The sequence below is a fragment of the Artibeus jamaicensis genome, unplaced genomic scaffold (genome assembly GCF_021234435.1).
Source record: "Artibeus jamaicensis isolate MK-2021 breed Jamaican fruit bat unplaced genomic scaffold, CSHL_Jam_final scaffold_1689, whole genome shotgun sequence".
NCBI classification, from domain to species: Eukaryota; Metazoa; Chordata; class Mammalia; order Chiroptera; family Phyllostomidae; genus Artibeus; species Artibeus jamaicensis.
Window position 1 is genome coordinate 3,329,679 of NW_026522029.1, and position 19,602 is coordinate 3,349,280.

The 19,602-nt window shown below is 48.1% G+C and overlaps 2 long non-coding RNA genes across 3 annotated transcripts in view; one reads left to right on the forward strand and one right to left on the reverse strand.

Moving 5' to 3' along the window:
* Positions 1 to 805: 805 nt before the first annotated feature.
* The window catches only part of LOC119041735 (uncharacterized), a 28,394-nt gene continuing 9,597 nt past the window's right edge, over positions 806 to 19,602 (reverse strand). For both annotated transcript variants that reach the window (XR_008389829.1, XR_008389830.1), the window contains exons 7-8: positions 10,145 to 10,291; positions 806 to 873 (exon numbers count right to left, since the gene is read on the reverse strand). This is a non-coding gene — a long non-coding RNA (uncharacterized LOC119041735). The remainder of the gene's footprint in view (positions 874 to 10,144; positions 10,292 to 19,602) is intronic.
* LOC128625972 (uncharacterized) lies at positions 10,198 to 16,541 on the forward strand. The gene is made up of 3 exons (XR_008389831.1): positions 10,198 to 10,308; positions 14,545 to 14,674; positions 15,010 to 16,541. It is a non-coding gene; the product is annotated as an uncharacterized LOC128625972 (long non-coding RNA).

A 19,602-nucleotide genomic window follows, 5' to 3' on the forward strand; every position in this document is an offset into this window, starting at 1 on the left:
GGACATTTTTCTTAATATGCATTTTTTTTTATCCTCACCAGAGGGTACTCCCTCATTGCTTTTTAGAGAGAGGGGAAGGGAGAGAGAAAAACATCCTATGAGAGAGAAGCATCGAGTTGCCACCTCCTGCATACACTGGACTGGGGGTCAGACATGTCTGGACTGGGGATTGAACACGCAGTCCAGGCATGTGCCCCAACCAGGAACTGAACTGGCAACTACCACACAGGACAATGCTCCAAGCCCCTGAGCCATGCTGGCCGTGGTGGGACATTTTATAATGGAAAAAGTTCAATCTGTTAGAAAAATGCAACAATAATAAATACATATGCACCTAACAATAGAGCCCCAAAATACATGAAGCAAAAACTGACAGAATTGAAAAAAGAAACAAATAGCTGAACAACCATAGTTAGAAACTTCCCTATCGCGCTTTTAATAATGGACAGAACACCTAGGCAGATGGTCAACAGGAAATCGGAGATCTGAACATTATAAAGCAACTAGACCTACTAGATCTCTGCAGAACACTCTACCCAACGAGCATGGAATATGCTTTCTTAGCTGCATGTGGAACATTCCGGGATAGACCATCTGTTAGGCCATAAAACAAGCCACAAAACACTTAAGCAGGTTGACATTATGTAAAACATATTCTCCAACCACAACGAAATGCAACTGGAAACCAGAAACAGAGAGAAATTGGAGAAATTCACAGATATGTGGGAATTAAGTATGTATACATCTGTATATAAGGGAGAGAACAAGGAAAACCGAGTAACTCACCAAAATGCTTAAGCCAGCAGCTTGAACACCATCTCGAGCTGAAGGCAAAAGCTGCTGGGGGCAGACGAAGCCAGTTACGGGAGGTGACTGGGGAAAGCACAATAAACAAGGTTGAGGTTGTTACGCATGTTTAAGTCATGCTCTTCTGCACAGATGAGAGTTCTACAGGTAAGGTCAGCCCCCCCCCCACTAGGTAAGCATGAGGCAAAACACCCTCACAAATGGAGATTTTCCGCACATCTGTAAATGTATGTTACTAGGGGTAACTTCTGCTTGATTTGCCAAGCTTCTCGCATGCCTGCTCTTTCTTAAAATTAACCAGCCTGCCGAGGAGATGGATTTGGGGGTGACAAATTCTGTTTCCCTGAAGCTGCTAGGCTATAAACTGGTATGGTATGTTACTGTGCTGAATACTGCAGGCGATTGTAACACAGTGGTGTTCACTTAACGCATTGTGCTGGAAGGACAGCACAAGAGCTCCCATGCTACCAGCCAATAGGAAGTTTTCAGCTCATAATCTTGTGGGACCGCTGTCCAATGTGCAGTCTGTCATTGACTGAAATGTCACTCTCATGTGACACATGATTGTATTACAGAAAATAAACAACCCCCCCCAAATAATTAGTTCTTCGAAAAGGTCAAAACAATTAGCAAACCGTTAGCCAGACTAACCAAGAGACGGGAGAGGCAGAAAAGACCCAAATTACTAAAATGAGGAAAGAAAAGGAGAAAATCACTAGAAAACTGAAATACAATGGGTTGTAAGCAAATGTAACGGACAACTGTGTGCCAAAATTTAGATAATCTAGATTGAATGAGCAAATTCTTAGAAAGACATAAACTACCAAAAATGACTCATGAAGAAGTGGAAACTCTGCGTAGAACTATAACAAGAGATTGAACCAGTTAAAAAAACAAAACAAAATACAAAACCTGCAGCCACTTCTTACAAAGAAAAACCCCCACCTAATTGGCTTCATTGGTGGATTATACCAAAGGTTTAAAGGAGAAATAGCATCAATAATTCATACACTCTTCCAAAAAAACAAAAGAGATGGGAATATTTCCCAACTCATCCTATGAGGACAATATTACATTGATAGTGAAATCAGACAAAAACAATACGACAAAAGAAAACTGTGTATCAATGTATTTTCTAAACATAGAAGCAGAAATCATCAATAAAATATCAGCAAACCAAACCTGGCAACTTAAAAAGAATTCTACATCATTAGCAAGAGGAATTCATCCCAGGAATGCAAACTTGACTTACCACACAAAAACCAGTTGATCTCATACACTGGATTAGTAGAATAAAGGACAAGAGGTACGTGATCATCTCAATAAATGCCAAAAGAGCATTTGACAAAAACGAACCTAGTTCATGACAAAAACACTCAAAATACTAGGAATAAAAGGAAAATTCCTCAACCTAACAAAAGGCATCTATGAAACACCCACAGCTAACATTACACTTAATGGCTAAATATTGCACACTTTCCTCTAAGATCAGGAAGAAAATAAGGATGTTTCTTCTCCCTGCTTCCACTAACATTGTAGTGGAGGTTTAAGCAAGACCAATTAGGCAAGACAAAAAAATAAAAGGTATGCAGATTGGAAGGAAGAAGTAAAACAATCTCTATTTACAGATGTTGTAATTTTGTATATAAGAAACCCACAAAAACACTATTAGAACTAATAAGTGATGGTATAGGTATAACAGTGATACACAAAAGTGAATTGGATTTCTTCTTTTTCAATGTTATCTATTTATTTTTAGAGGGAGGGAAAAGGAGGGAGAAAGAGAGGAGAGAAACATCAATGTGAGAGAGAGACACTGGCTGGTGCCTTCTCATACGTGCCCCGACTGGGGACCAAACCCACAACCCAGGCATGTACTCTGCCTGGGAATTGAAGCAGTCGTCGACTTTTGCTCTGTGTAATGATGCCCAGCAAACTAAGCTACATTGGTCAGGGTGTGAACTGTATTTCTATACAGTAACAATGAACAATTCTACAAATGAAAGTAAAAAATATTCCATTTACAACAACATCAGAAGAAGAAAATAGGAATAAAATTAACACAAAGAGTATAAGACAGATACATGGAAAGGCACCCCAAGTCGATGGATTGCAAGACAATATTGTTAAGATGCCATTACTCCCCAAATTGTTTACAGGTTCAGCGCAATCCCACTCAAGATCCCAGATGCCTTTGTGTTTTCTGTCGCTGCTGCTGCTGCTGTTTTGCAGAAATGGACAAAATGATTCTAACCTTCATACAGAAATGCTAGGGCAAGGGACTGAGAAGAGCCAAAGTGATCTTGAAAAAGAAGAACACAGTGGTACACTCACACTTCTTTACTTGGAAGCTGACTGCAAGGCTGCCATGACCAGCACTGTGTGGCACTTTACGCCAGGGTCTCTGCACTGATCGAAGGAGCAGAATTGAAAGTCCGAAAATAAACCTTCGTGTTCATAGTCAGTCAATTTTCATCATCGGTGCCAAGATAATTCAATAGTCCTTTCAAAAAGTATGTTAAAAAAATGGTGGTCTTTCCAAGAAGCCACAGGCAAAAGGATAAAGGTGGACTCTTACCACACACACACACGTTAACTCAAAGTGGGTTGCAGACCGAAGGGGAGAAATGAAACCATAAAACTCTTAGAAGAAAACATCGCTAGAAATGTTCATGGGCTTAAATTAGCCAAAGATTTCTTGGATATGACTCCAAAAGAATAAACCACCAATGAAAAAATGGGTAGACTGGATTTCACCACAATTAAAAGCTTTGGTGCTTCAAAGGGAATAAGAAAGTGGAAAAGACAGCCCACAGAATGGGAGAAAAGGCTTGTAAATCATTTGTCTGATAAGAGATCTGTATCTAGAATATGTAAATAAGTCTTACAATTCAGTAACATGGAGGCAAATATCCCAATTAAATATGGGCAAAGGATTTGAATAGATAATTCTTCCAAGAAGAAAGATATACAAATGGCCAAAGAGTATGTGAAAGATTCATATCATCATTAGTCATTTAGGGAAGTGCAAATTAAAACCACAAGACACCACTTTACATCTACTATGGCTGCTATCGTAAAAAGGACATGAAATAACAATTTTTGGTGAGGACGAGGAGAACGTAGGTCCCTCGCACACTGTTGATTGGAAGGTGAATCGGCACAGCCACTACGGAAAATGGTCCAGCAGTTCCTCAGAAACACAAACGGAGAGTCAGCACGTGACCCGGCCACTTCACTCCTAGATAGGTATCCCCCATATTAAAACCCAGCCACACGAAAACCTGTACACAAATGTCCACAGCAACCTTACTACTCGGACTAGCCCAGAAAGAGAAACAACCCAGATGCTCATCAACTGATAAGTGAATGAATGAAACATGACCTGTCCCTAGTGGAATATTCTTTGACTCTGAAAAGGAACGAAGTAGTGACACATGCTACAACATGCATACACCTCGAAAACATGATGCTGAGGGAAAGGAGTCCCTCAGAGAAGGACACGTGCAAGTTCATGTATGGGAAAAGGCAAATCCGTGGAAACTGAAAATAGACCAGTGATTGTCCAGGACTAGGGGAGGGCTGTGAGGATTAGGGGGACTAATCAGTGACAGTGAGAGGATTTGCTGTTTCCTTTGGGGATGATAAAGCTGTTCTAAAATTGGGCTGGTGACGGTCGCACAGCTCTATTAATAGGGGAAACACCATTTAATTGTACATTTCAAAATAAAGCTTTTAGTTAAAAATAAAAGTAGAACCAAGGGGTTGAAGTCATAAACTTACATGATTTCACTTTGAGAAAGAACTTCCCAGTAACTAGATCTACCTGAAAATGGAATGGGCTGCCTCTGAGCTGGCAAGCTCTCTGCCCGTAAGTAGTGAGCAGTCAAGTGAAGTCCACGATCATCTGTTAAGGATGCCAACCCTTTCCTTCCAGATGCACATGGTCATAAAGCTGGCTACAGAGCCCTGTGCCCAGAGAAGCCTTCCATACCAATAAAGGCGTGGCCAAGGTGTTTCCAGTGCCCCCCGGGGCTCTAGAAATAGTCTCACTGGGGAATTCTGGGAGACTAGATAGCCTGTGCCTTGAAAGAGTTATCCCAATGGAAGAATGAAGAAGCTGGGTTGGCCCTGGCTGGTGTGGCTCAGTGGATTGAATGCCAGCCTATGAATCGAAAGGTCACCAGTTCGATTCCCAGTCAGGGCACATACCTGCCTGGGATGTAGGCCAGATCTCCAGCTGGGGGTATGCGAGAGATAGCCAATTATTATCTCTCATACATTGATGTTTCTCTTCTTTTCTTTCTCTTTCCCTTCCCTTCTCTCTCAAAGTAAATGCATAAAATCTTTTAAAAACTAAAAAAAGAGAGAGAGAACCAACTTCCTGTCCATCTCTGGTTGAGGGCCGCTTCAAGGCCTTAGAATGTAGGGCGTTAACTCTCTGGCAATTCCAACTCATCCTTCGTAGGGGCCAAGCCTATTCTTGAGGCCAGAACAAGGCAGGAAGTGGCAGCTGTTCCCTTGAGCTTCGGGTGGAAAGTAAATCTCAGGGGCCAGGGTCTCTACAACATCCCAGTCTCCAGCTCGGTCCAGGTGTCTGATTTGGGCATCAGACCAATAAAGGCAACTAGTCACTGGATTTCTCCACGTGTTTCCACTTGCGGGGAGACGGGACTCCAGTGGGGAGTGAAACAGCCCTGGCCTCTGCCTCGCACCCTCCAAAGGCGTCTCAAACGCAGCCTGTCCGACACCAGACTCCCTGCTTCCTCCTCTGAGCCCCCTCTTCTGCATGTGCTGTGCGTGCAGATGGTCACTTAAGCCCTGAACCCAGAATCTTCCTTGACTGTCTTTAACCCCAACCAACGCCCGAACCACCCCCACACTTGTCGGAGCTACCTCCCAGCTCTCTGGACTTTTCCCAGTCTGCTGTGTTTTCGAAATGCATTATGCATTTAAATGGGAACGCATCTACTTAAGAAGAAAGGAGCCTCAGATGATAAGCTTGGTGGCGGCCACGCTGTGTCTGTGGGGCAGTGACTGCCATCCTTACCTCTGCTCTTCTCCCCAGCCAGGCCGGGGGCCTCCTGGGTACAAGCACCGCACCTCCCATCTCCCCCGCCGCCTGGCTCTGAGCCCCAGGCTGGCACCCAGGTCTCGGTAATGCTGGGCTGCCCCCGGCAGGGCCACCTTGTCCATGGGGCACAGCGGGCACAGAGACCTCAACCCACAATCCCTTCAGGGGCCCACGAAATGTTTTAATTTTTTTTTTTACACTCAGAAAAAAATAAACATAGCATAATATAGATAATAAATGCACATATTAATGAATCCAGCCGGGACTTTGTTTGTCTTTATACCAGCACAGTTGGCAAATGCAACTGTTATCATTTTTTCTTTCTTGTTCTGGACACAGGGGCCTGAGGGAGGGACGGTGCTGGCCTGGCTCTCAGGCCCGAGGCCACCTGCTCGCTGCAAGGTGAGACTTCGGGACTTGTCAGGGGCTGCGTGACTGTTGTCCCTTCCTGTTTATGCTTGAGGGAAGAGCTCAGAGAACTGTCCGACCTTGTCCGACCTCCCTTGAAGACTCCAGACAAAAATAGCCCCGAGGCCTGTGGGGCTGGTTGAACTGAAGATAAGTTTAAATTTAAGAGGTTCTTAACTCGAAACATGGGCGATAAGATGAAAAAAGAAACCCAGACAGTCTACTTCAGCTCTATTCCAGTTAAACTTTTATTTGAAAGAACTATTTAAAGGACCTGACATATGTGAAACACAAAACTCTTTTTTAAAAAAACCTTCAGGGATGTGACAAAGAACCTGAAACGAGACCTTCTCCTTCCCACAGCATTGGATGTCCTGGGCGCGTGGAGGTGCGGGCTATGCAGGGAGCACGGGTCTGCTCGCCTGCCCTGGGGCCATCTGTGATACAAATTTGTTTCCTGGACTTCCTGCCACTCACCAGCTGGAAGCATTTGCCCAGCAAATCAGGTTAAAATGAACAAAGGCAGCCTCGAGTGGGGATGTCTCACAGGGCACTGCAGGCCAAGGGGTGTGTGTGATGTGCGGTGGGTAAGGATGGGGTGGAACAGGTTGGGGAGGCAGAAAGTTGTTGCTAGGCAACCAGTCCTGCTGCTTTTGTAAATGGGGATCTATTTTGTTTGAAGCAGCAGCTGGCAGCCACCACCTTCTTTTATCTTTCTCCCCCTATCTGTGCCAAGAACACAGGCCTAGCTATAGCTCTCAGGTCCTGGGAGGAGAGATGGACTAGGGAAGCTGGCTGGGGTTCTAGAAAACACATGTGCCTGAAAAGACAAGTGATTTGACAGGACAGCCCAGAGCCGATGAAATCTGGACATGTATTCTTACGAACCAAGATCTCACGCAAGGTTATTTAATCTCTCTGATGTTCAGTGCCTTGGGTGTAAGACTAAGGACGTGGAACTCTTGCTGGAATGCCGGGAAGATTAGAGAAAATGTATGGGAGGACGGGAGCACCGTAGAGGCTCACTGATCCGCAGGAGGGCGGTGACAGCAGAGCTGCGGCACCAGACGGCCTGCATCCTCACCCCTGCTGAGCTGCGTGGCCTCAGGCTTGTTTCCTAACCTTTCAGTGCTTTTGTTTTGTTCTCATTTGTGAAATGGGGGATGATGATAAAGCCTGGCAGGGCTGTGGTGAGGATGAAACGCATTAATAATGCAAAGTGTTAGAGTCGCGCCTGGCCCACAATGAGCACTCAGAACACAGCCACGATGATTTAGAACGCTGGCTGCAGCCTGTTGAGCCGTCAGCAGAGCAGGCGCTGCAGGGTGGGTCTGTGTGAGCTCCTGCTTAAAGGGCTTTTGATTGCGACTGGCGAAGACAGGGGAGGCTGTTCCTTTGGTACCTCGAGCAGGGTGCTGTGGAAAAGTCCAACTCTGGTGACCTGTGTGACCTTGGGGAAGTTACTTAGGCTTTTAGAGCTAGGAGAGACCATTTGGTAAAGTGAATAAAATAAGGATACCTACCCTGAGGTGGGTGAGGATTAAATGAGATAGGTTGTCAGGTGCCAAGCATAATGCCTGGCCCAGAGTAAGTGGTCAAAACCCAGTGGCTAGTATTTCTAGAAATAGAGACAAAGACAAGAGCAGGTAGTGTGGGGTCTGTGTTCATTCCAACTGAGTCACACTAGGAAAAGGGCTGCAGATGGAAGCTGAAGAAAGTTTTTTGGTTGTTTTTTTTTTGTAGGACTTTGTCTTGGGGTGTGAGGTGGACGAGCAAAGTCACCAGCAAAGCTGCTCTGGCCTTTGCGTGACCAAGAGTGACCTTCTTTGGTGTGGCTCACCACAACCAGCCACCCTGGACTGTGAGGGCTGAGGTTCAGGGCATTAGCAGGCAGCCTTTCTGCCATAGATGCTGGCACTCTCACCTCGAGAGGGGTGCAGAAATGGGGGTGAAGCCCCCCAAGAGGAAGACCTCAGGGAGGGTGAATGAGAAGGAGAAGGTGCGTGGAGACAGGGTCTAGAGAAGCAGGTGGGGACCGGACTGGTGCCTGTTTCCACGGTGGCTGCTATCAGAACCCCATCTGGTGACGCTGGAGGACATCTGGGTGATGACAGCTTAGCCAATGCTCTAGGAGTTAAGAGGAAGAAACCTGACCAAAAACCAGGGCTATTTTGCATAATCCCAGGAATAACCCTGGACTTCATAAATAGTGGGCTAAAACAAGAGGAGAAGAAACAGCAATCATCTCTGTTTATTCGGGAGGGAAGCACAAGAAAAGGCCCAACTGGAGCCAATTTACATATTTTGGAGTGGTCAGTAGAGGTACGTTTATGGAAAATTTTGAATCCTTAGCTCAAAAGTTTAAACTTTTTTCTGGAAGCAGTGGAATGTGTTGAATAGTTTTGAGCAGGAGGACAACAAGAAGTCACGGGGAAAAGCGTATCTGGCTGGAGAAGACCTGGGTCTGAGTCCGGACCCGCGGCTGCCCTATAACAAGGAACAAGCCATTAGCTGCCCGGGGACACAAGATGAAGACAACAGTAATTCTTCCAGGTGGTGTCAGAGTCAGAGGTGTGATGTCACGTGACGCCAAAGGTCCAGGCAACCAAAGCAAAAATGAACAAGTGGGACTATGACAAGCTCAAAGTTTTTGCACAGCGTGGAGACCACCGACAAAACGAAAAGGCCGTCTACTGAGTGGGAGAAAGGCTTTGCTAATCCTACATCTGATAAGGGGTTAACATAGGAGATACATAAAGAACTCACACCACTTCATAGCAAAATCAAGCAAGCAAACAATTTGATTGAAAAATGGGTAGAAGACCGGAATCAACACTTCTCCAAGGAAGACATGGGGATGACCGACAGATACATGAAAAGAGCTCAGCATCACTAATCACCAGGGAAATGCAAATCGAAACCATGTAAGATATCACCCCACACCTGTCAGAATGACTTATCCAAAGAACAAGAAAGAGCAAGGGTTGGTGAGCACGTGGAGAAAAGGGGACCCTTGTGCCCTGTTAGTGGGATCGTAAACTGGCGCAGCCATTGCGGAAGTGAGGGCAGCGGTTCCCCCAAAAACTGAAAATAGATCTGCCACGTGATTCAGCAATCCCACCTCTGGGTATGTGTCCAAAGGAGGACAAAACACCAATCTGGAAAGTATTTGTACCCCTATGTTTGTTGCAGCATTTTTTACAACAGCCAGGATACAGAAGCAACCTAAGTGTCAACAGATGAATGGATAAAGAAAATGTGATACACACACAGTGGAATAATAATTCAGCCATAGTGGAACAAAATCTTGCCATTTGCAACAAGACAGATGGACACTGAGGGCATTATGCTTAGTGAAATCAGTCAAATAGAGAAAGACAAGTACTATACAATCTCCTTCAGATGTGGAATCTAAAAAGAAAAACCAACCAACCCCAAACCCAGCTCGCAGATACAGAGAACAGACTGCTGGTTGCCAGAGGCAGGACTGCTGGGTGGGTGACACAGACAAGGGGTTCAGAAGGTACGAAGTCACAAAATGTACAGGGACGTCACGTACAGCATGGCGACTATACTAATAAATCTGGGTTGCACACTTGAAAGTTGCTGTGAGTAGACCTTTTTTAAAACGACGTGTGGTGTGACGCGCTCTATACACTGGACTCTTCTGGGCCTGCCCTCTTTCCTTCCCACGTCTTGACTCCACTTTCTGAGGTGCCCTGTTCTCTGGGCTTCACTGTCACCTTGGACATTGGCACGAGTTAGGCAACTGTTAGCTGCGAACACCAGCTCTCCCTGGAGCCCTCTTGAATAATCTTTAACTATCTCGAGCAATAAGGAAGTTAATTGGCTCACCGTAACCAGGAGTCTGGAGGCAGGGTAGGTTTCAGCACTGGCTCCCTCGCCACGCTGGGTGTCAGATGGCTGCAGCAGCCCGTGGGACCACTTCTCTGCGTGAGAACTTCTAGAGGAGGAGAAACGGGGCTACTTCCAGCAACGTTCCTGGAAGAGGGAGGAAGGTATTCTCAGAACCTCCCTCAAATTCTCGTTACAGCTCCTTTTCCCAAAGTGGTCACGTACCTGTTCATGAACCAATCATCAGCGGTGAGGGGGGAGGGGCACACTTGTCTTTAGATCAACAGTCCTCAAGTGGGGTGATTTTGCTCCCCATCCCTCTCCCCCCATCAAAGGCATTTGGCAATATCTAGAGATATAGTTGATTGTCACGGGTGGGGGACAGGGAAAATAATGGCGCTGGCACACAGTTGGTAGAGGCCAGGGACGCTTCTAAACATCCTACAGTGGGTAGGGCACCTTCCCACCCCACCCTCTGCCAGCCCTCAAAATTATCCAGGCCAAAATGTCAACAGTGCCATAGCTGAGAAACCCCATTTTAGACAGATCAGCCCCACGCCTGGAGCTTGGAGCGCCGTCAATCAGCTCATGGATACGGGTGTGGATGAGGCATGGCTACCCGAACAAAACTGAGATTCATTTAGGCAAGAGAGGGGGAAACAGATTTTGATGGATTGACCAACCATGTACACTGTGGGTTTGCTCAATCAGAGCAGCTACCTCACCGTGCAGCTGCTGTCTATTCATCCTGCGTTCATCTCTGGTGCTGTATAACAAACTGTCACACACTTAGCATTGTAAAACAACACCGATTTGTGACCCTCAAGTTCCTGTGGGTCAGAGGTTTGGGTAGGATGTGGCTGAATGCTGGGCTTGGCCATCCCCTGGCAAGGCTGCCTTTCTCCCCTGGGGCTCCAGGCCCTCTCCCTAGCTCATTCTTGGGGTTGTAGGACTGAGGTCTCCGTTTTCCTGCTGGCTTGTCAGTTGGGGGCAGCTCTCAGCTCCTAGAGGCCCCAGGACTTCTTCACATGCAGCCCCTTCGACTTCCCAGCCAGCAATGGGGCACAGAGTCCCTTGCATGCTTTGAACTCCGCTTTTAAAGGGCCCACATGATTGCAGCAGGCCCACTCCAACAATCTCTGCATCGTGAGGTTAACTAAATCCGGGCTTTTAATCACACTGACCAAACTGCTGTGTAACAGTCCCTACGCTGGTGTTTGGATGAATTACTGGGAGAAGATGTCCCTTTGTGTCCCTGGCTTTCAGCAGAGGACCTGGAATATATGTTTTCTCCATAACTATCACTTAAACAAATAAAAACGAGTTGAATCCATTTATTTCCTTTTTTGACAGAATTACTGGCTGGGTCACCTGAGAGTGTTATAAACAGAGGCCTGTATAACCTTGGTGTTAGAAGGTACCTGTAATCAAAGAGAAATCTGTTCATTATTCCAGGAATCCCCATCGTCAGAGTTGAAATCCACATTTGCTCAGACCAACATCTCCCTGGCTCTGAGCAGTGTGGTCCTCACAAAGGCGGACTGATTTCTGCATTGCCTTTTTGGCAGAGCTGGTAAGCTGCTGACTCAGACTGAATCTGCATTTCACTTCAAGCTTTCCTGCCCCTGCTGGTCCTGTGCCAGGCGTCTCCCATTTTGTACCTGGGCAGCGTGTGATGCTGCTTCCGACTCATTTTCATGTCATGGCTTCTGCCTTCTCATTTCGGCCTGTTGCAGACCTTGGGAAATTCTGATCTTGTTATCCAACTTCTTGGCTCTCCTGTCTAACTCTATAATACTTGAAAACACAATAAGCACATTTTCTTTGTCCAAGTAGTTTACAGCAATGCTCAATGAGGCAAGGCCAAGTTCAAAGCCCCAAGGCACGTTCCCTCTTTCAAGTTGACAGCAGTCATTTAATCAACACTCTTTGCATTAGGATTGCTCAACTTCTGATGAATCAACTCTTACTTTTCTTCCTCCATCATATCTATGAGCATCTTATGAAAGACTTAAGTGTTTGGTGGAACCTATGCTCCACAGAATAGTACCATTCAATTATACTCCTAGGAATAAATAACCGTCTTTTGCAATCAGGTATATACACATGCCAGGAAATTCTCTCCTAAATTTTCGGATGTCCCATGCCTGGGAATGCTCCGTGTTGTTCTTGTGCAGAGTCATATGACTCTTGTGCAGAGTCACAGCTTTTACTGACTGCCATCTAATATTTTCTCAGTAACAGACGATTCTACTAGCCTTCATTGTCAATCTGCAAGTTGGCAGACATCCCCGCTCCCTTGTCTCCATGGCCAATGGGAATTTCTACTGGGGAGCAGAGGCAGCCACCCTCACTTGTGGGGACAGAGCAGGGGCTGCAGGGTAGGAGTAAATGACATGCCCCCGGCTGAAGGGGTCCTCGGTGAGGTGCCCGGTCTCTCCCCATACTTTCGTGGTTGATCAGTTACTTTTCTTTGCAGTGTCGCCAAACTCTCCTTATTCGTCACATTTTAGGGAAGTCCAAACTCCCTTGTTCACAGGAAAAGGTCGGGTTCCTTGACTGAGAATTTCGTATGTCCACAGTGTTTTCTTTGATGAAGGGTTGGATGGATGTTCAGGCCCCCCTGAATGGACCAGCGAGGCTGTAGGGGAGACCCGCACTTTGCAAGCTCTTAGAAGGCCCGTGAACATAGGGGAAAGAGAAGGAGAGCGGGGAAGTTCGGTCGTGGTAGCCAGCCGTCAAGATAGCCTTGAGTGGTCTCTCTGCCTTCTGGCCTTCACGTTCTAGAGTATTCCCCTCCCGTACTGTACGAAGGTCAGTCTGTGTGACCATGCACTCTAGGGATAGTACGGCACTTCTAAGATGATGTTGTAAAAGTCCCGCAGCTTCCATCTTGGTCACTCCATCTCTCCGACTCATCGCTCGAGGGGAAGCCAGCCTCTGTGCTGTGAGTGGCCTTCAAAGAGGCCTCTGACCACGAGCCAGCGAGGAGCCCAGCTCTCCTGCCAACAGCTAGCTGTACGAGGGACTTGTGAGGGGACCCTCTAGTCCTGGTCAAGCCTTCAGGTGACCGCAGCCCTGGCCAACATTTTGACAGCAACCTCATGAGAGATGCTGACCGGAAGCATCCGGCCAGGACCCTGCCAGCTTCCTGATTCTCAGAAACCATGACGATGTCTACGGTTATTTGTTTTAAGGTAATTGGTTATGGAGCAACAGAGAACGTACAGACTGGGAGATGCCGAAGGAGATAATAGGCCTTTCTTAAGGAAACTGAACAAAATGCTAAATTCTCAGAAGAGAGTGAAAACTACTTAGCGAATTTCCAAGATGAGAACACTGGAGGATATTGTTATTCATCTTGCATACGCAGGCCTTTTACCGTTTTTTTTTAAATGTCAAAAATAATACTTGTTCTTTGTTAAAATACACACACACAGATACATAAAGAGTGTAAGTACCTTTTCTGTCCTTCCTTGTCTTCCTCGGAAGCAACTGCTGATACCAGTTTGGTTTTTATCCTTCTCGTTTCCAGTCGGTTATAGTCACAGACACACATACACTCACAAAACCCGGTTTGGTGGTGCCCTGTTTAACACACGTCTTTCTTGTTTGACAATGTATCACGGCTCCCTCCCAGGCCAGCGCACTGGGGTCCCATCTCGCTCTCCTGAAAGGTTCATTACAGCCCCAGTGTGATGTATACTTTAAACATCATTTCATCTGTAGCAATTTCATAACGCTTTATTAATTATTGCATTCATTTGCCATTACGTGAAAGCCACAGTAAAGCACCCTCGGCACACGTACAAATGGGATAGGTTTGCAGAGGCAGAACGAAGGGTTAAGAGGCAGCAGATTTAGATTCTTGACAGATGCTACCAAACTGACTGTCACGAACGGTGGGATTTCTTCCATTTTCTGAGTGTTAACTGGACATCGACCAGAGCGAGAGGGAGCTCTTTTCATCCACACCTGGTGCTCATTTTCAAATTTGGGGGCTGCCCCAAACCCAGACAGGGGGATACAGAAGACAAGTAGGAAACTCACTGCGAGTCAGTGGTACTTTGATTTCTGGTTTCCTCCTTGACCCACCTACTACCATTGACTTTTCCAAGCTCTCCGCTGTCCCTGTTCAGGTTTGACAGTGGCATTCAGTGGGAGGGACACGTTGACTCCGTTTCATCCAGAACTGCACCCCCGCTGCTCCCCTTGACACTGGTGAACACTTCTGCTCTCCCCTGGGGGCCTGCTCCGGCAGGGCTGGCCGAGCTGTGGGCCCAGCTGCCTTCCTCTTGCTGCCCTTCAGCGAGAACAGGCCCCTGAGACATAAACCCATCACGGTGCAGCGGCCTTCCTGCCGCGCACCACTCACCCATCCTTCCTACTCTGCGTTCTAGGACTTCCACTGGAAGAGACGCACAGAGGTCAGAGCCAGTCTGGAAGTTCAGAGAGAACGTTTAACACAATGTTACAGGACACCGTGAGCCACAGAAGCATCTGTCGAAAATGAGGGAACCTCCCTATGAGGTGAGACCATAGAAGCATTTCCTTACACAGGAGCATGTTGGCATGTTACCTACTACCAACTGCTGTCATTCTAGTGGGAACTAGTCAGGTGCACTGAGGAACCGAGGAGAACGTGTAGACAGAGCAGAGCACATGTGTCCATGCGTGTGTGTGCATTCCCTTGGGGACTTTTCTTATGTGGGTCTCCTTAGGGTCATGTGGGAAAGTTCTAAGTCACGGCCGAGTTCAAAGCCCACCTATTGTTTTGGAAGGGAAGTATCCCATCTTTTCTCTATATTCTGGGAGATGCTGGCACTTTACATACATGCTTTTTCTTTTTTTGCTTAATATCATAGCTCCAGGTTAGGGGACCGGGTGAAAGAGGCGAAGGATGAAGAAGTATGAACTGGTAGTTAGAAAGCGGCCATGGGGTAGCCGGTACGGCACAGCGACAAAGCCAAGCCAACAGCATCACGACACCTAGGTGTGGTGTCAGGTGGGCACTGGAAATACCGGAGAAAGAGACCCTTTGTAAAGTATGTGACTGTCTAGCCACCATGCTGCACACCTGAGACCAAGGCAAAATAACACTGTGTGTTTAAAGATAAACAAATAAATGGTGACAACACCAAGAAGAAAAAACATTGCAGCTCTGTTCCCCAACCTGAGCAATTTGTCGTCTGACCATCTGCCTGCTTTTCATCCTTTTGCTTGTGATTGGATTCTGGAAAAATAGAGGGTTTTAAAACTGCTTTTAGTAGGAACAAGAACATCTAGGCTAAAAGCAGACACCTCCTCCAGGGCAGGGTGCTGCTTCTGTGCTCCCAGTAGTCGGGGCTACTCAGTCTCTCATCCGATGTGCACGGCCGCCGCCACCCCCCAAGCATGAAGACCCATCTGAAGCATTGGGGGGGGGGGCTTGTGAACACATAGGTTCTCACTCAGTTGGTCTAGGATGGAGGCTGCACTTCTGCACTTCTGGTCCCCTCACCCAAGACAGTGACGGCACTTCCGCAGCCAAGTGGAGGCAGCGGAGAGCATCTACCATTTGCACTGGAAGAGCTTCCCTGATGATGGTGGCAACGCCCCCAAAAGTGGACATGGGAATGGCACTCAGTTCAAAAGCTGTGGCCGAGGTGCTCTGGCCATCATCTCGGGTGGGGCTCCCTGGGGAGCAGACTCTGAGATGGAGACAGAACATGGGTGTGTACTGCAGGTCCTTGAATAATGTCAGTTCATTATAGTGTTGATGAGTGTTAACAACTTAACTCTTGTTTAGATCAATTAACCTTTGGTAAAATAGGTTTCACTGTAGGTACGAAGTTTTGCTGTAGTTCCAGGAACCTGTTAGTGGTGTTAAGTAAGGACTCAGTGTACTGAGAAGTGCAGCCAAGATTTCCACCTGGGCAAGGGCAGAGGCAGCCCAGCAAGGCTCCCGGGCCCCAAGGCTCTGCAGTGGGGCTGGTGCTCTACAGTGGGCCTGAGTCAAGGTGAAGGGGCCAGGCCCTGGTTGCAGGCTGCCCCAGGAAGGGGGGTTCACCTGGCTCGAGGGGACTCTCTTTGGCCAGGCCCCCCCAGCACCAGCAGACAGCTGAGGCTCTTACAGGCAGCACTTCTGGCAGCTGAAGGGCCACCTGGGCGAGTGTCAGGCTGCACACGCAGGCCCGCACCCTGGTCTCCAGGTCCTCGCTCACTGATGGTCTAGGTTCGAGCCCTCCTCTCCGTTTTAATGCCAATTCACACACCTCAAACACAACCCTCTCTCAGTACCGTGGCCTGGAAAGCCACCTACTGTTGACAAGTCAAGCCTCTAGGTGGGTGGCTTGCATTTCTAAGAATTCCTAGGCTGTATTTTCCAACACTGGAAAGGGTCCCATTTAACATTTCCTTGGAGATCCCTGTTAAATCAAGGGCTCTGATAGTTATAAGAAAATCACCACCTGAGGTGAAAGGAGGGACATGAAAATGAACAGACTTCCTTTCCTATGGAAAATAAAGGGCTTAAGTCAGTGGTCCCCAGTCTTTTGGCACCTGGGACTAGTTTCGTAAAAGACCATTTTTCCCCAGACAGGGGGTTGGGGGTGTGAGACAGGTGCAAGCGAAGCCTGGCTCCCTCGCCTGTCGCTTATGTTCTGCTGTGCGGCCCAGTTCCTAAGAGGCCTCCAGTCCATGGCCCTGGGGTTGGGGACCCCTGGCTCCATGTATCTGTAGGAGGAATTAGGAGACAGAGCAGGACTACAAAAGTCCACAGGCTGTTTAATGTTTTCCCCTTGTGCCTCACTGATTTTTTCACATGAACTTTAACCTTTTCTAAATATAGTTTGTACCCCGAAAATCCTTCACACTGCAGTAAAAACAGCTGCACACTTGAATGGCTCATGTGCCTGATGACTTCAGGGAATGGGGCGGGGACCTCTGGGCGAGGGAAGGGAGCAGGACCCCAAGTTTGTGGGGAACCCAGGGCCGTCCTGCCACTTGAATATTCTGAACATCAGTGGCAGAGAGCTGCCACCCATCGTGGTGAACAAGGCGCCACAGCGAAGACCACCATCACTTCCCCGTACCACACTGCTGCCCGCCTCTCCCACCTGAGCCAAACTGTGACGCCGGGGGACAGAGCTTCCGGCCTGCGGGCGCTTCTGTAGCTGGAACTCAGGGAGACCCTGCCCCTGGGTGTGGGTGCTGGGAAAGAACCTGGACCCAGGAAGGCGGCCGGAGCCGGCGGCCGGAGCCGGCGGAGCTCTGCACAAAGGCTGGCTGGAGAACAAAAGGCCACACCCACCCCACAGCCCAGCAGAGGCAGCCCCTTTGGCTGCGGGTGGGGAACCCTACTGTGCCGGTGCTGGACGCAGGCTGATGCCACACAGCGGTCAAGCGCAGGGTTGTCCAGGAGGCAAGAACTCTGATTCCTGCGCCCCCATTTCCCCCAGCTTGTGAAGTGCAAGAGGAATAAAGAGAAATCAAGCCTGGGGTACAGTTTTTGCCATTGAGCCCAGGGTGGCTTTAAGAACCCAAGGCATCAGTTGTTGCTATTTATTCACTCTAGCTCCATGCCCTGCCTCCAGAATTTTCCATAGGCTGTACATTCAGAGATGAGAATGGAAATGGTATCTGATGTCCCTGGGAAGGGCCTTCTTGAATTATTTGCAAACTCACTGAGGCATCTTGTGAGGGCTGGGTTGGCAGAAAATCACCACAGGCAGGTAGAAGACACACACCAGGGCGTGTCTGACAGAGAACTTCGTCTCTGCCCCTGGTCAGTCTCCTGTCCTCCCCCTGTTCCCCCACAAAGGTTCTCCCGATGGCCTAACGCCCACAGCAGGTACCTGTACTGAGTCAGTACAAGCAGCCTCCCCACCCGAAGTAATGCAGATCCCTGAGTGGGCAGCACCACGGCCTGGCCAATCAGGTGTGCCCAGCCACCGCGTGACACGGATAGTTCTTCTAGAAAAAAGGGAGAGAGCAGAAGGCGGCAAAGAATTCTGATACACTGACCCGGGGCCAGAGACCTTTCACGCTGCCCGGCCCCTCTCCTTGTCCTCACCTGCTCTCTCACCGGATGACTTCAGGATACTTCCTCCCTTCTTTAAAGGGAGGAAGAGTGGAATTCATTGAGAGACAACTGCATGCTTTACATACCAATCTAACTGAATGCTCACAGCCACCAACAGGATAGGATTTTTGTCTTTTCTTTCCCTTTAATATAACGAGGGAAACTCAGAAGAGTTCTGGGTGACGGGGTTGGGGATATTCAGCCCAGCGCTGACTGACACCCAGACCTCGTCTCCCGTGGTTCTCCACCCTATCTGCACCCCGCATCATCAAAGAAAGCTGGGAAAATGCCAGCGCCTGGATCCCACCCCCAGTCCCCTCAAACAGAATCTCTGGAGGTGGAGCCTAACATTGGAACTCTCAAAAAATCTCTCTGGCCCTGGCTGGTGTGGCTCAGTGGATCGAGCACCAGCCTGTGAACCAAAGAGTCACTGGTTCGATTCCCAGTCAGGGAACATACCTGGCTGGCAGGCCAGGTACCTAGTAGGGTGCGTGGGAGAGGCAACCAGTTGGTGTTTCTCTCCCCCTCCCTCTCTCTCTGAAAATAAATAAATAAAATCTTTTTTAAAAAAAAAGAATCTGATTCTAATGCGTCTAGGGATGAGAACCACTGGGCTGCCCCAGACGCCTCCTTCTGCTGTGTCCTGGCCTTCCCCCCACTCGCTTTTCAGAAATACCCCCAGCCCGCCAGCCTGCCAGCCTGCCAGCCTGTCCACGGAGGCCCAACCCAGGAAGGTGGCATGCGAAAGCCTGGAATCACTCCTTTCGTAACAAATGTGTGCTGGGCATAGCTGACGCAGGCTGTCCTCACCTGCCGTGCATCCGGGTGTCTGATGACTGCTATGCAAATCACACTGTAGGCAAAGCAGCAATTCTGGGAGGCGTTCACTAACTGCCTCGCTTGTTATGACAGGTGGGAGTGGGGAAAGCATTGCATTTGCAGCTGGTAACACAGGGGCTCTCAGGTCTGTCTGCCGACCCGCTGGCCCTGGGGTCTGAAGAAGGCTCCTTCCCCCACCGGGACCTCTGTTTCCTTTCTTGCGGAAAGAAGGAGGTGCGGGGTTTGATGGTACCTGGCATTCCTCCCATCAGCTGCTATGAAGATGGTGGCGTTGCTATTCCTCAAAGCCCCGTGCTGTCCATCTAGAAGGTGGCTGTGTCATTTACGCAGGACCTTTACCTTAAATGTGCTTTGATTTCCTTATGAAAGCAAACATTATGAAAGCGCAAAGGGCTGCTTCCCTAAATAAAAATCGAGGCCAAGCTCCAGCTCTCCTGCCACCCTTTTAAGAACAATCCGAGTCAATTTAGTGAGTCTAATGCTTGTGCGTGGATGGTAATTATGGGTTCCTTCAGTGACGTGTTGACCTTGACTTTTAATTATTCAGGAGTGGCAA